Source organism: Pseudorasbora parva, chromosome 16, assembly GCF_024679245.1.
Source record: "Pseudorasbora parva isolate DD20220531a chromosome 16, ASM2467924v1, whole genome shotgun sequence".
Classification (NCBI taxonomy): Eukaryota; Metazoa; Chordata; class Actinopteri; order Cypriniformes; family Gobionidae; genus Pseudorasbora; species Pseudorasbora parva.
Window position 1 is genome coordinate 34,423,601 of NC_090187.1, and position 10,894 is coordinate 34,434,494.

Consider the following 10,894-nt stretch of genomic DNA (forward strand, 5'->3'; position numbering starts at 1 on the left):
AGAGAGATAGCGGGAGGTTGCCGCTTGGTGGAAACACAAAGAAGGCTCTGGCTCCGAACTGGCACCAGCACTGCCTTGGTGGAAAAGGACAGACCACAGGGTGAGCACCCCCTGCTGGCCTCACTAACACAAGACTATTTAGAGAGAGACTGATTCATCATCGAGACAATTGAGAATCCTTGAACATTGTGATGAAAATTCAAATGAAACAATTTTTTGACCTTTGATGCTGTTGTTGGAGACCTCCAGAACTTTATAGGGAAACTTTAAGTCATATGTATGAAAAGCATTGGAATTGAATAGAGCTTGACAAAATAAAGGGGCAAGGAATTTGAAGAGCGACAGCTTTTGTCTGTGAAAATAGAGCTTTCTTCTGATTCCTCCAGGTGCAAGTACTTTATGAGCAATAATACAACGATATTACTTTGATTTGATTGATCAAACTGTTTGAACCAATGGGTCCTATTATTGGGTTCAATAAAACTACACTTTGACCCGATTATATTAACAATCTGCTTTTAACCTCAAGTAGCTCAGTTTACCCTTCAAGCACGGATCCCTGATTGAAGTGAGAAGAAATGACAAGATCTGACAGCTACTGCACCAAGGGAGCAGCCAAAACTACAAGCACTGACACCCTGAGATTGATTGATTATGTCTGTCTTGGCTCGAACATGAGGCTGTAGTTGCACAAACTCTGCACTTTGGTTGTCCCTGCCCTCTTCTCAGTATCCCTCTGCATCTACCTCACACACTTACAGACACACGTCAAGTTTATTATATTAATGCCGGGCGTTTCACCTCCTGTCAGTGGCAGAACGACAGCAGTGAAGAGTGTGACAAGGTCGGAGCAGGGCTCAGTCTAACCAGATTACACGGAAATTAGGCAAGCGTGCGCGTTTCAACTGATGCCTGAGAAATGTGCTCTCAGTTCAGTGGAGTGCGTGTTAAACCACGGGATGATGAGACTGTCTGCTTGTATGTCCTTGTGAGCTTCACTACACGACATGTTTTTAATATGTTTATATAGTGCCGTATACTGTACCATATAGTAAAATTAAGAACCAAGAACCGGTTCTTTTTCAGAACCAGTTCCATTTTCAAAAAGGATACCGGAACCAAATGACGTTCTCACATGTGCATTGTTCCATCACTGCAGACAAAACACAGTACTAAGATGCTGTGTTTCGGCTTCACTGAATAAATAGCGCGGGAAGATCTGTCAGAGTAAAACAGACATGCCGAACAGTGTAGTCGAATTACAGAACGGATGACTTGAGGCAGTTCTCATTGGTGAATAAAAAGCATACAATGCAATCACTGTAGTTTGATTCAAGACAGTTATGAGACAAACACATTTTTATTTTATTTTTGTGATTCAAAAACACAACCATATGGATTACATAATCTAAGAACAGTTGTTTTCCACTTTAATTAGTTTTAAGCTTTCTATATGATTCTGTGAGGCAAGTAAACAATGAGTTTGTTTATTTTTTTAATGTAATCATTCACATTACTCTTGTCTGTATGACTAAAAATGATTATAAGTATTTAAAGTTGTTTCTGCTGTTATCAGGGAAAAAACTACAAGTAATCGTGTTTGCACCTCCACCTCATGCAGTAACACTGCATTCACAAGGTACAGACGCTTGACGGGGGTGTTTGAAGCTTGTTGCTGACACGAACGTCATAGTGACAACAGATAATCACATTACTTTCCAGCTGGGACTGCAACCCACTAGAGTATTTGCATAAAGGCAATCGGATTGGCTGACGAAACATTTTCAACTTCTACCATAAGCAATGCCAGTGACGTGATGCAATGGAACGCACAATTCAGTTCGGCAATGCATGACCTCACCCATTCAAAGTAAATGGCAATTGTTAATGCTGACGCCCCGTGTGAATGGGTTAAAATGGCCCCCACAGTCACCAGATCGCAACCCAATAGAGCATCTTTGGGATGTGGAGGAACGGGAGCTTCGTGCCCTGGATGTGCATCCCACAAATCTCCATCAACTGCAAGATGCTATTCTATCAATATGGGCCAACATTTCTAAAGAATGCTTTCAGCACCTTGTTGAATCAATGCCACATAGAATTAAGGCAGTTCTGAAGGCGAAAGGAGGTCAAACACAGTATTAGTATGGTGTTCCTTATAATCCTTTAGGTGAGTGTATTTACATCTGAATGCCGCTGTCAGCAGCATCAGGATGTTAGCTAACAGTATTGGGCCTAACACTGCTCACGTATTTCAAACTTTTTTTTTTTACCCCACAGCGAAGAACGAAACAGTGGTTTGTCGGTGATTGCGGTCGTGACACTCATGAACAGCACTGAACATGCACTTTTACACATCTTCTGAAAGATTACTGAATCTCCTGATAAAAACTTGCGAAGAAGCAGCAGAAACAAGCAATATCATAATTATATTGAAGATGCACATGTAAAATAACGCGACATTAAACCGCATATAATTCAAAACTGTTACTGAATGACCCAGGACGAGCTATAGGACTGAAGCTGTTGGGAGTGTTGATGAACTTGATCTACCCCATATGTTTGGTTCATCGTTCTGGATGTAGTCTAAAACACATAATTTTCTCAGCCTTTTGCTGAAAATGTAACTTTTTTATATAAAAAAAAAATACCCACAAGTGGTCATAAAAAAAAGCTAGAATAAAACGGTTGTTTTTTAAAAGCAGAGGGTCTGTTCTTTTGATGTATTGCATGTTCAGATATTCATACAACAAAATATTCTGGGGGCTATGACATTTTTGTGAAAATGATCAAAAACGCTGGCAAAGTCTCTGTAAACACACCTTTTGCAAGAACTATTTTAATTGAAAATAGCTCATCATTTGACAATGGAGTTGTACCAAAACAAAAAATCTGTACAATTAGAAAAATAATTATTAATGTAACTGTTAGGATTAGTTTTGTTCTTAATAACTCGCTATTCACTTTTGATGGATAGTTAGCACCCTGCAGGGTAAGTGTATAAAATGTGATGTTTTTGTTGGTTTTCAGGTGTCACTGATGTCCTCGCAGGGCTGGACAGAGAGGGTCGGCGGCTCCCTGTGTCCCCTACGTCCTGTCTGCTTGCTGACAGAGAGGGCACGGCCCATCCTGACCCCTGGCTCTCGCTCCCCTGAGGTAGCTAACTTTATTTCTGCACAATTGAGTTAGAGCCCAGATTATCCCTGCATATTCAGCAGCCCTCCCTGTTTCATCTTCCACCTACACAAAACAAAATTGAACACACACACACACTATTTCAGATACATATTCATGTTTACCAACCTTAAAACAATGCCGTATACTCTGTTTTTTTTATTTTATGTAGACAATATGTGGGACAGAGCTTACATTTATACTACGTATATGACATGATGACAGCTGTCATATGTACAGATTCTCCGTGTTTTTAATAAATCAGCTTTTACCAGTTGTGCAATGCACCATAAATCACTTATTGTCTTGATGCAGACAATTTTACTGGATCTCTCCCGTCTTTCGCCCTCCGTAGTCATTTTGTGTGTGCGCAGGGAGCGCAATGCCTCGTCTTGCCTTGACTCTTATGAAAGCTTTATTGGATTCCACCATCCCCGAAGGGAAAACGCTTTAAATGTCTTTGCAATTATACCTCTAATAACAGCGCTGTGCACTTGGGCCAAGCCAACGATAAGGAACTGCAAGTTAGTCAGTCAATAGAGGTGCTATTAATCTCTGTCACCTGCCTGTCAAGATGAGTCGGCAACAACAGAGGCGTCTCTTGACCTATGTATGTGTCCCAGCACCATTAAGAACCTCAGTCAGAGCATCAGTCTTTATCAGAGAGGGGGGGCGCATGTCTACGGACCAAAGGAAAGAAATGTACACACTCTCAGAGGACTTGCTTTAGGCTGAAGCCTTCAGCGAGTGAGATGAGGAGACATGGTATTGAATGCAGAGGATTATTAGTTGCCACCGTTTGTAATTTGCTTTGGCCTTATACGCTCACCGGTGTGACATCTTTTCTCAACATCGCTCCCATATTGTTAAAACGTGCCCTGAAGCAGTTATTCACTATATAATATGCAAATTAGGATAACCATTTTCTACGACAAATTCCAAACCTGTATGACTGCATTTCTTCTATGATATATGGAAATCTAAGCTATCACCATTGAAATACAAAACTGCAAACATCAAAATAACAGATATTAAAGTCCCTATGAAATCAAAATGTAAGTTTCTTGGCTTTTAGTATGAATACGTTTGTGTGTAACTCTGTAAGCTAGTGTGCTCCAAAACAATTCTAGAAGATATAAGCATTCAAAATGTACAGTCTCTCACTTTGCCATCAATGATTTTGATGACATCACACTGCTCTTCAGCTTCTCATCAGATTTTTTTTTTTTTGTCCAGTCAAATGCTTTCTAGAATCTGAACCATGTACATTATAAAATCTGAAGCTGCGGCTGAAATGTTCTTATATTTACCATTTTCTACATGGTGAACGGCAAATGTATAGGCAAGGCAAGGCAATTTTATTTATATAGCACATTTCACACACAATGGCAATGCATAGAAAGGAATTACAGTAGTGGTAACATATGCATAAGAAATAAGATTACCATGTGTAAGAATTAAACTAAAAACAAGGACAATTAAAGAGTTGTAAATAAAAAATAAAATGGTGAGAAATCGATCCATATCTGCCTTATTCTAAATTTGGGGACTCCAATCTTAGATGGAAGTATATGGATATATAGATAAAATAACAATAACCAAAGATAAGAGCAAAGGTAAACTAAAACAGTTACAGTATAAAAATAATAAAAAGATGATGCATAGATAAGATAAGGTGCAATCAGTAAATGAAATACTCAATCAGTAAATGCACAGATAAACAGATGTGTTTTGAGTCTGGATTTAAATGTGGCTACTGTTGGAGCACATCTGATCCGTTCAGGAAGCTGGTTCCAACTGCGCTGGTTTAATAGCTAAAGGCAGACTCTCCTTGCTTTGAGCGAATTCTTGGTATTTCTAACTGATTTGATCCTGATGATCTGGGTGATCTGTTGGGTTTGTATTTAATCAGCATATCTGCCATGTATTACGGTCCCAGGTCATTGAGTGATTTATAAACAAAAAGTAAATATTTTGAAAAACAAAATAGTAATACTAAAAAAAAAACAATAAAGTAATAGTATTTTAAAATCAATCCTAGATGTAACTGGAAGTCAGTGTAAAGACCTGAGGACTGGTGTGATATGGTCATATTTTCTGGTTCTGCTCAGAATCCTGGCCACAGCGTTCTGTATGAGCTGCAGCTGTCTAACGGTCTTTTTGGGAAGGCCGGTGAGAAGGCCATTACAATAGTCCACCCAGCTGGTGATGATAGCATAAACGAGTTTAAGTCCTACCTGGAGACAAAGCATCTAATTTGTTCAATATTTTCCAGTTAATAATATGCTGATTTAGTTATTGCTTTAACATGACTACTGAAACTCAGGTCTGACTCCAAAATCACACTTAGATTCTTGACTTGATTTTTTTGTTATTATACCTTTAGCCTTAAGATATGCATTCATCTTGAGAATTTCATCTATGTTTCCAAATGTAGTGATTTCAGTCTTTGTTTAACTTAAAATAGTTTTGCTCTATATAGAGGATGGTGAATGATTCGGACAGTGTGATTTCCATTGGGGTGTATGAAGTCCGGTTTCACGCGAACCAAAACAGTCTGCTCCAGTCCAAAGAAATGATAGCACAGAGTGGATCAAATGCACAAGTCTGCGCAGACCAGAAAATGCATTGGACCTATTTGAACTGCACAGAATACTATCATTTAAAGCATTATGGAGATGTTTAGGGGGAAACTGCGGTCTTACCGGGTTCAATGGCTCTGGCTGAGCTATGATATAAACTAAACCCTATTGGGTATTTTAATTAGAAAACCTTCTTACAGTTGACTGCAAGCTCACATTCAGATCTGCCTCCATCCAATAAACAACCAACAAATAGAACCAAGTCCCTGCGATATGTTTTGTTCTATTTTACTCATTTGATTTCATGTCCTGATTTCTTCAGATCTTTCTGTGTAATAAACAAAATAAGCTTGCGCAATTTACATATGAACGCAAAAGTAGATGACGGGCATGGCGAACGTGGTAAGTGCGTGTTAGAAATCAGGAATGGTGAGAGGACATTGTGCTTGGTGCATTTGTCTTCAATCCAAACTAATGTCTTCAAGTGACAATCTTGTCGAAGTTTAAATCCCATATGGCTAGCGCGTTTTCCATAATGTTTACACTAAGTCAGTAGGTGGAAAGTGAACCACACAAGCGTTTACACTATGAGAGCAATCTGGTCTAATGAGTTTTTGACCACCTCTGGAAGTGGTCAAAAGAGGACAAGCTCAAAACTTTTTACACCTCGTTTACACCTGTATTTAGAGTCATCCACTTGTGATCCGATTAACCAAAGCACATCTTAATACCAGGTGTAAACAGGGCCTAAGACCACTTTCATTATGTCAGTCCAAATTCAATTATTTATCTGATCTAAAATTATTTGGCCTCATTCATTAAAAACACAAGTAGAGTGAATTTTTGTGTAAATCGTTTGTAAAGCCATTCTGACAAATTTTCGGATTCATGAAAATGTTCACATTTTGAAGAATTGATGAAATATATTGGAGCCAAACCTGAGAAGGAAGTTAAGAAGATTCCACAGCGTTCCTGAAAATGTAATTTGTAGTTATAAGTCATGAGCGGGGATTATGCTAATTATGAATGAGCGTGCACGCGCGCCCTGTTTACAAATGTTTGGAATTCATTAATATACACACGTGTAAGTACCGAATCCGTAGGAGAGTTTTCACAAAGGTCCATTTTACGCTACAAATTTGCTTGTATTTTTTCGTGAAAATTTCATGATGGCCCATTGACCATCCACTTTGTGTATCACATCTTTTCAGATGTCTGTCCATGCTGCTCTTTTGTTTTGTTCTTTTTTACATTGGTTTCTATGGCAATGATGTTGCGTTGGTATGTAGGCCTATACACCAGAAACAACAACCACAACATAGAGGAGTTTACAATGCAGATGTTGTCTTATTTACAACATGACAATGTGTAGCTGCTGCCGCGCTGGACTATTGCTTTTTATGCGGCAGCAACGGATTTCCAGAAATATATGAATGTAGCTCGAAACGGAATCCCTGTTCACACTTTCTAAATCTGATTGGATTTCAATTGGATAAGCACATCAAATCAGGCAGTCTGAATAAGGCTTGAGTGACACCACTAGTTCTCACAGTCTCATAATTGAATGAAGTGGGGCAAGTTTAAATATGTATCAGATAATCTATTGCCTTCCTCCTCCTCCCATCTTCTTCTGTCCATTCCTCTGATGGGCTCCTACTTTCTTGTTGCCAGTTCTCATTCCTGGATCAATCATCATGACCAACCCTTGTTCTTTCCCCTCTCCCATCATTCTGTGACCTTCTTTGCCTTCTCTCACTGTTTGATGAGAGGAAAGAGATTTGAAATTGCCCCCCGCTGCCACGGTTCTCTTAAATGTCCTGGTCACGCATGCTCCGAAAGACACTTCCTCAGCCGGATAGGAGAAAGGAAACAAGATGGAAGCAATCGAAAAGCGAGGGAGGTGGGGAGGCATGATGTAGATGATTGCCGCTGCAGTTTACATAAAGAAATATGTGACCTGGAAGGTCTCTATATATGGAAATCCTTTTGAGATATTTGTTGTGATCTTTACAGATTTTCTAAAGGTCACCTGGTGTTGTGAGAGCAAGCTGAAAGGGAGCTCGCTGTGTTAGTGCTGATCATAATGCCAGGGCACACCGTGACCCTTGAAAACAAACAGACTGTTGAAATGTAAGATACAGGATGAAAGTGAGAGATACACAGAGAAGTGAAAAATTCAGCAGGTACGCCAAAGAGGAAGCACTGCAAGGTATAACACAGCGTTCCATCCAAGACATTCCACCTTTCTCCATTCATTTTTAATGTGCCATATATTTCTGCTACACTGAAACATGACATCTACCCTGAAGTGTGGGAGACTTTCATCAGGGATTCTGTGTGTGTGTGTCTGTCTTGGTAATAGAAATGGATATAGAGGTCTGTGAGCAGCAATACCTTCTGAATGTGTATTTATGTCGGTGAGGGTAAAGATTTGCATGTGCGTATCGAATGAAAGATTAAGAGCGAAAGCATAGTGCTTTAAGACGGGATGTAAGATGTCTTGCTCGCACACACACTTACACACTCCCTCCATCATCTGTGCTGTAAAAGTTAAATGCCTTGGGCCGTCCCCGCTCGACTCTAAACGCTGTTGAACGCCATTGTTTGACTGCCGCTGTAAAAACAGAGTGCCTCACTCGTTTTTCCACTTATCACTTCATCCCTCCATCTGATCCCTCCACTCGATACCTCGTAAATCTGCTCTCCTCCTTTGCTCCCCTTCCACTTCATAAATATCCTTATCATATTAATTTATTCCTTCATATTCAGTATCAATGTGAGCTTTACAGCTTTATTTTTTTTCTCCCGTTTCAATGTGCACTTTTATCCTTCTTTTTTATCCTGTGATTATTATTTTTTTTGTCTTTCTATACCTTAACCCCTCTCATTTATTCGTCCCTGTTTTATTTATTTTGCAGCAAGTTCTTTATCACATTTGGGAATGCAAGCTTAAAGAGATATGAATTAATGCAAATGTATGGCTGAAATATGAGTATTCACCTTCTCGCAAAGTACAAAGAACAGCAGTGACTCATTATAATATTTTCCCTTTGTTATGAATCAGCAGAATAATTAAGAATGATTTGTGGACTGAGAAACTTTTTTTTTCTTTTTCTAGTGGTTAAATAAATCTTAAAGACTTCACCTCGACCCCAGTTGATATTCAGCAGTCTGGCTGATTAGACACCTGTGTAATTTTGCCCAGTGGTGGTTTTTAATCATACCACAGGTAGTTGCCAGCACTTATTTGCACAATTGCCACTTCTGAAAATTAGTCCATACAACTTTTTTCTCTATACTAGGAAAACTGTCTAGACTGTGCCTGCATATAAATAAAATCTATATTTGTTTATGTTTGTAAGGGTCATTGTGGAACTTTACATACCTATTCATACAGCTTTTCTGGAAAATATATATATTTTTTAAATATATAGACCTACATATATATTAAAATGAAAATACTTGACAGTGAAATGAGTGTCGTTGCCACCCTGAAGGACCTCCTGTCACGTTACAGTGCTGACAGTGATGATGCAGACTGCGGTACACAACCCAGCAGAGGTCAGAGGTCATGCAAGTGCGGTCATTGTGATTGACAGATGGATATGTCTCTGCAGCACAGGTCAGGATGCATAGTGTGGCATTACAGCGGGTCAACTGATGCAGCACTTGGCTGACACAGCAGGTATGATTTTTACTTACTCTGTGATGCTCTTGTCCAACCCACTGCTGAATAACATAAGCTGTGTTCCCTGAACAGGGTCCTGAGCAGAGGATATCAGTAGAAGTTACACACAACAAAAAACGTCATTAACAGACAGCACTTGAGTGACTCTGTTGAGGTATGTTGTATTGTTGATACATTTCATATAAACTACATCACAAACACACACACGCACGTCTGGTTCACTATCTTTGTGGGGACTCTCCATAGACTTAATGGTTTTTATACTGTACAAACTGTATATTATATCCCCCTACATTGGCCCTACCTATCACAGGAAACATTCTGCATTTTTACTTTCTCAAAAAAACTCATCCTGTATGATTTAAAAGCATTTTGAAAAGTGGGGGTCGCTGGCTGGTCCCTGATCTCAGGTTTTACTATCCTTATGGGGACATTTGGTCACCACAATGTAATCTAAACAAGAACACACACACACACACACACACACACACACACACACACACACACACACACATACAAATGCATATATATATACTGCCCTTACATGCACATGAACTTTAAAGGGGGGGGTGAAACACTCAGTCAATCTCATGTCAATCTTGAGTACCTATAGAGTAGTATTGCATCCTTCATATCTCCGAAAAGTCTTTAGTTTTATTATATTTATAAAAGAAATATAGGCGGTACCGAGTCTTTCCGGAAAAAACCGAGCGCCTGGAGGCGTATCGAGTGGGCGGAGCTAAAGAATGACGATCGCGAACAAAGCGGTGACGTCCTCAAGCGTGGAGAAACTCATGGCTATCGAGCTCCGCTAATACAGATAATGATCCAGAATCATTCGGAGGCTGAAATAAATTGAACAGGAGAAACAGCAGCAGCAGGACGTAACGTTATACAGAGAACAGCAATGGAGTAACGTTAGCGCATTTGAATGACAAAGCACGCGATCGTGTCGTTTACATGTTTACTCACGCGACGATAGCCAACAGCACAGACATTTGAAGCAGTTTTACTCACCGGCTGCTTTCAAAGCAGGACCGAACCTTTATCGCTGGGACCGCTCCGTCAAAAACACAGTTCTTTGGTATGATTTGGTAAAGTCCTGTGACAACAGTGGCATGGAAATCCACTTTGAGACGCGACTGAAGCGATGTTGTGAAGCTTCCCGTCATTTCTGCGTTCAAATCGGTTCAAATGCAGCGCTGCCCACTGGGTTGACAGACAGAGAAGCATTATTCGTCACTCCAGAGAACACATCTCCACTGCTAGAGTCCAGTGATGTCATGCTTTACACCACTGCACCGATGCTTTGCATTGCACTTGAATGCAGCTGCTCGGCCATGGAAACCTATTCCATGAAGCTCTCTAAGCATGTTCTTTTGCTAATCTGAAGTATCTGAACCACATACAGTTTGGATGTCTATAGCTATTGACTTTGCAGACTTGGCGA

The 10,894-nt window shown here is 39.8% G+C and overlaps 1 long non-coding RNA gene across 2 annotated transcripts in view; it reads left to right on the plus strand.

Moving 5' to 3' along the window:
- The window catches only part of LOC137043488 (uncharacterized), a 160,005-nt gene extending 150,406 nt beyond the window's left edge, over positions 1-9,599 (plus strand). For both annotated transcript variants that reach the window (XR_010898493.1, XR_010898494.1), the window contains 3 exons: positions 3,031-3,156; positions 9,274-9,441; positions 9,517-9,599. This is a non-coding gene — a long non-coding RNA (uncharacterized lncRNA). The remainder of the gene's footprint in view (positions 1-3,030; positions 3,157-9,273; positions 9,442-9,516) is intronic.
- The last annotated feature ends 1,295 nt before the right edge of the window (positions 9,600-10,894 follow it).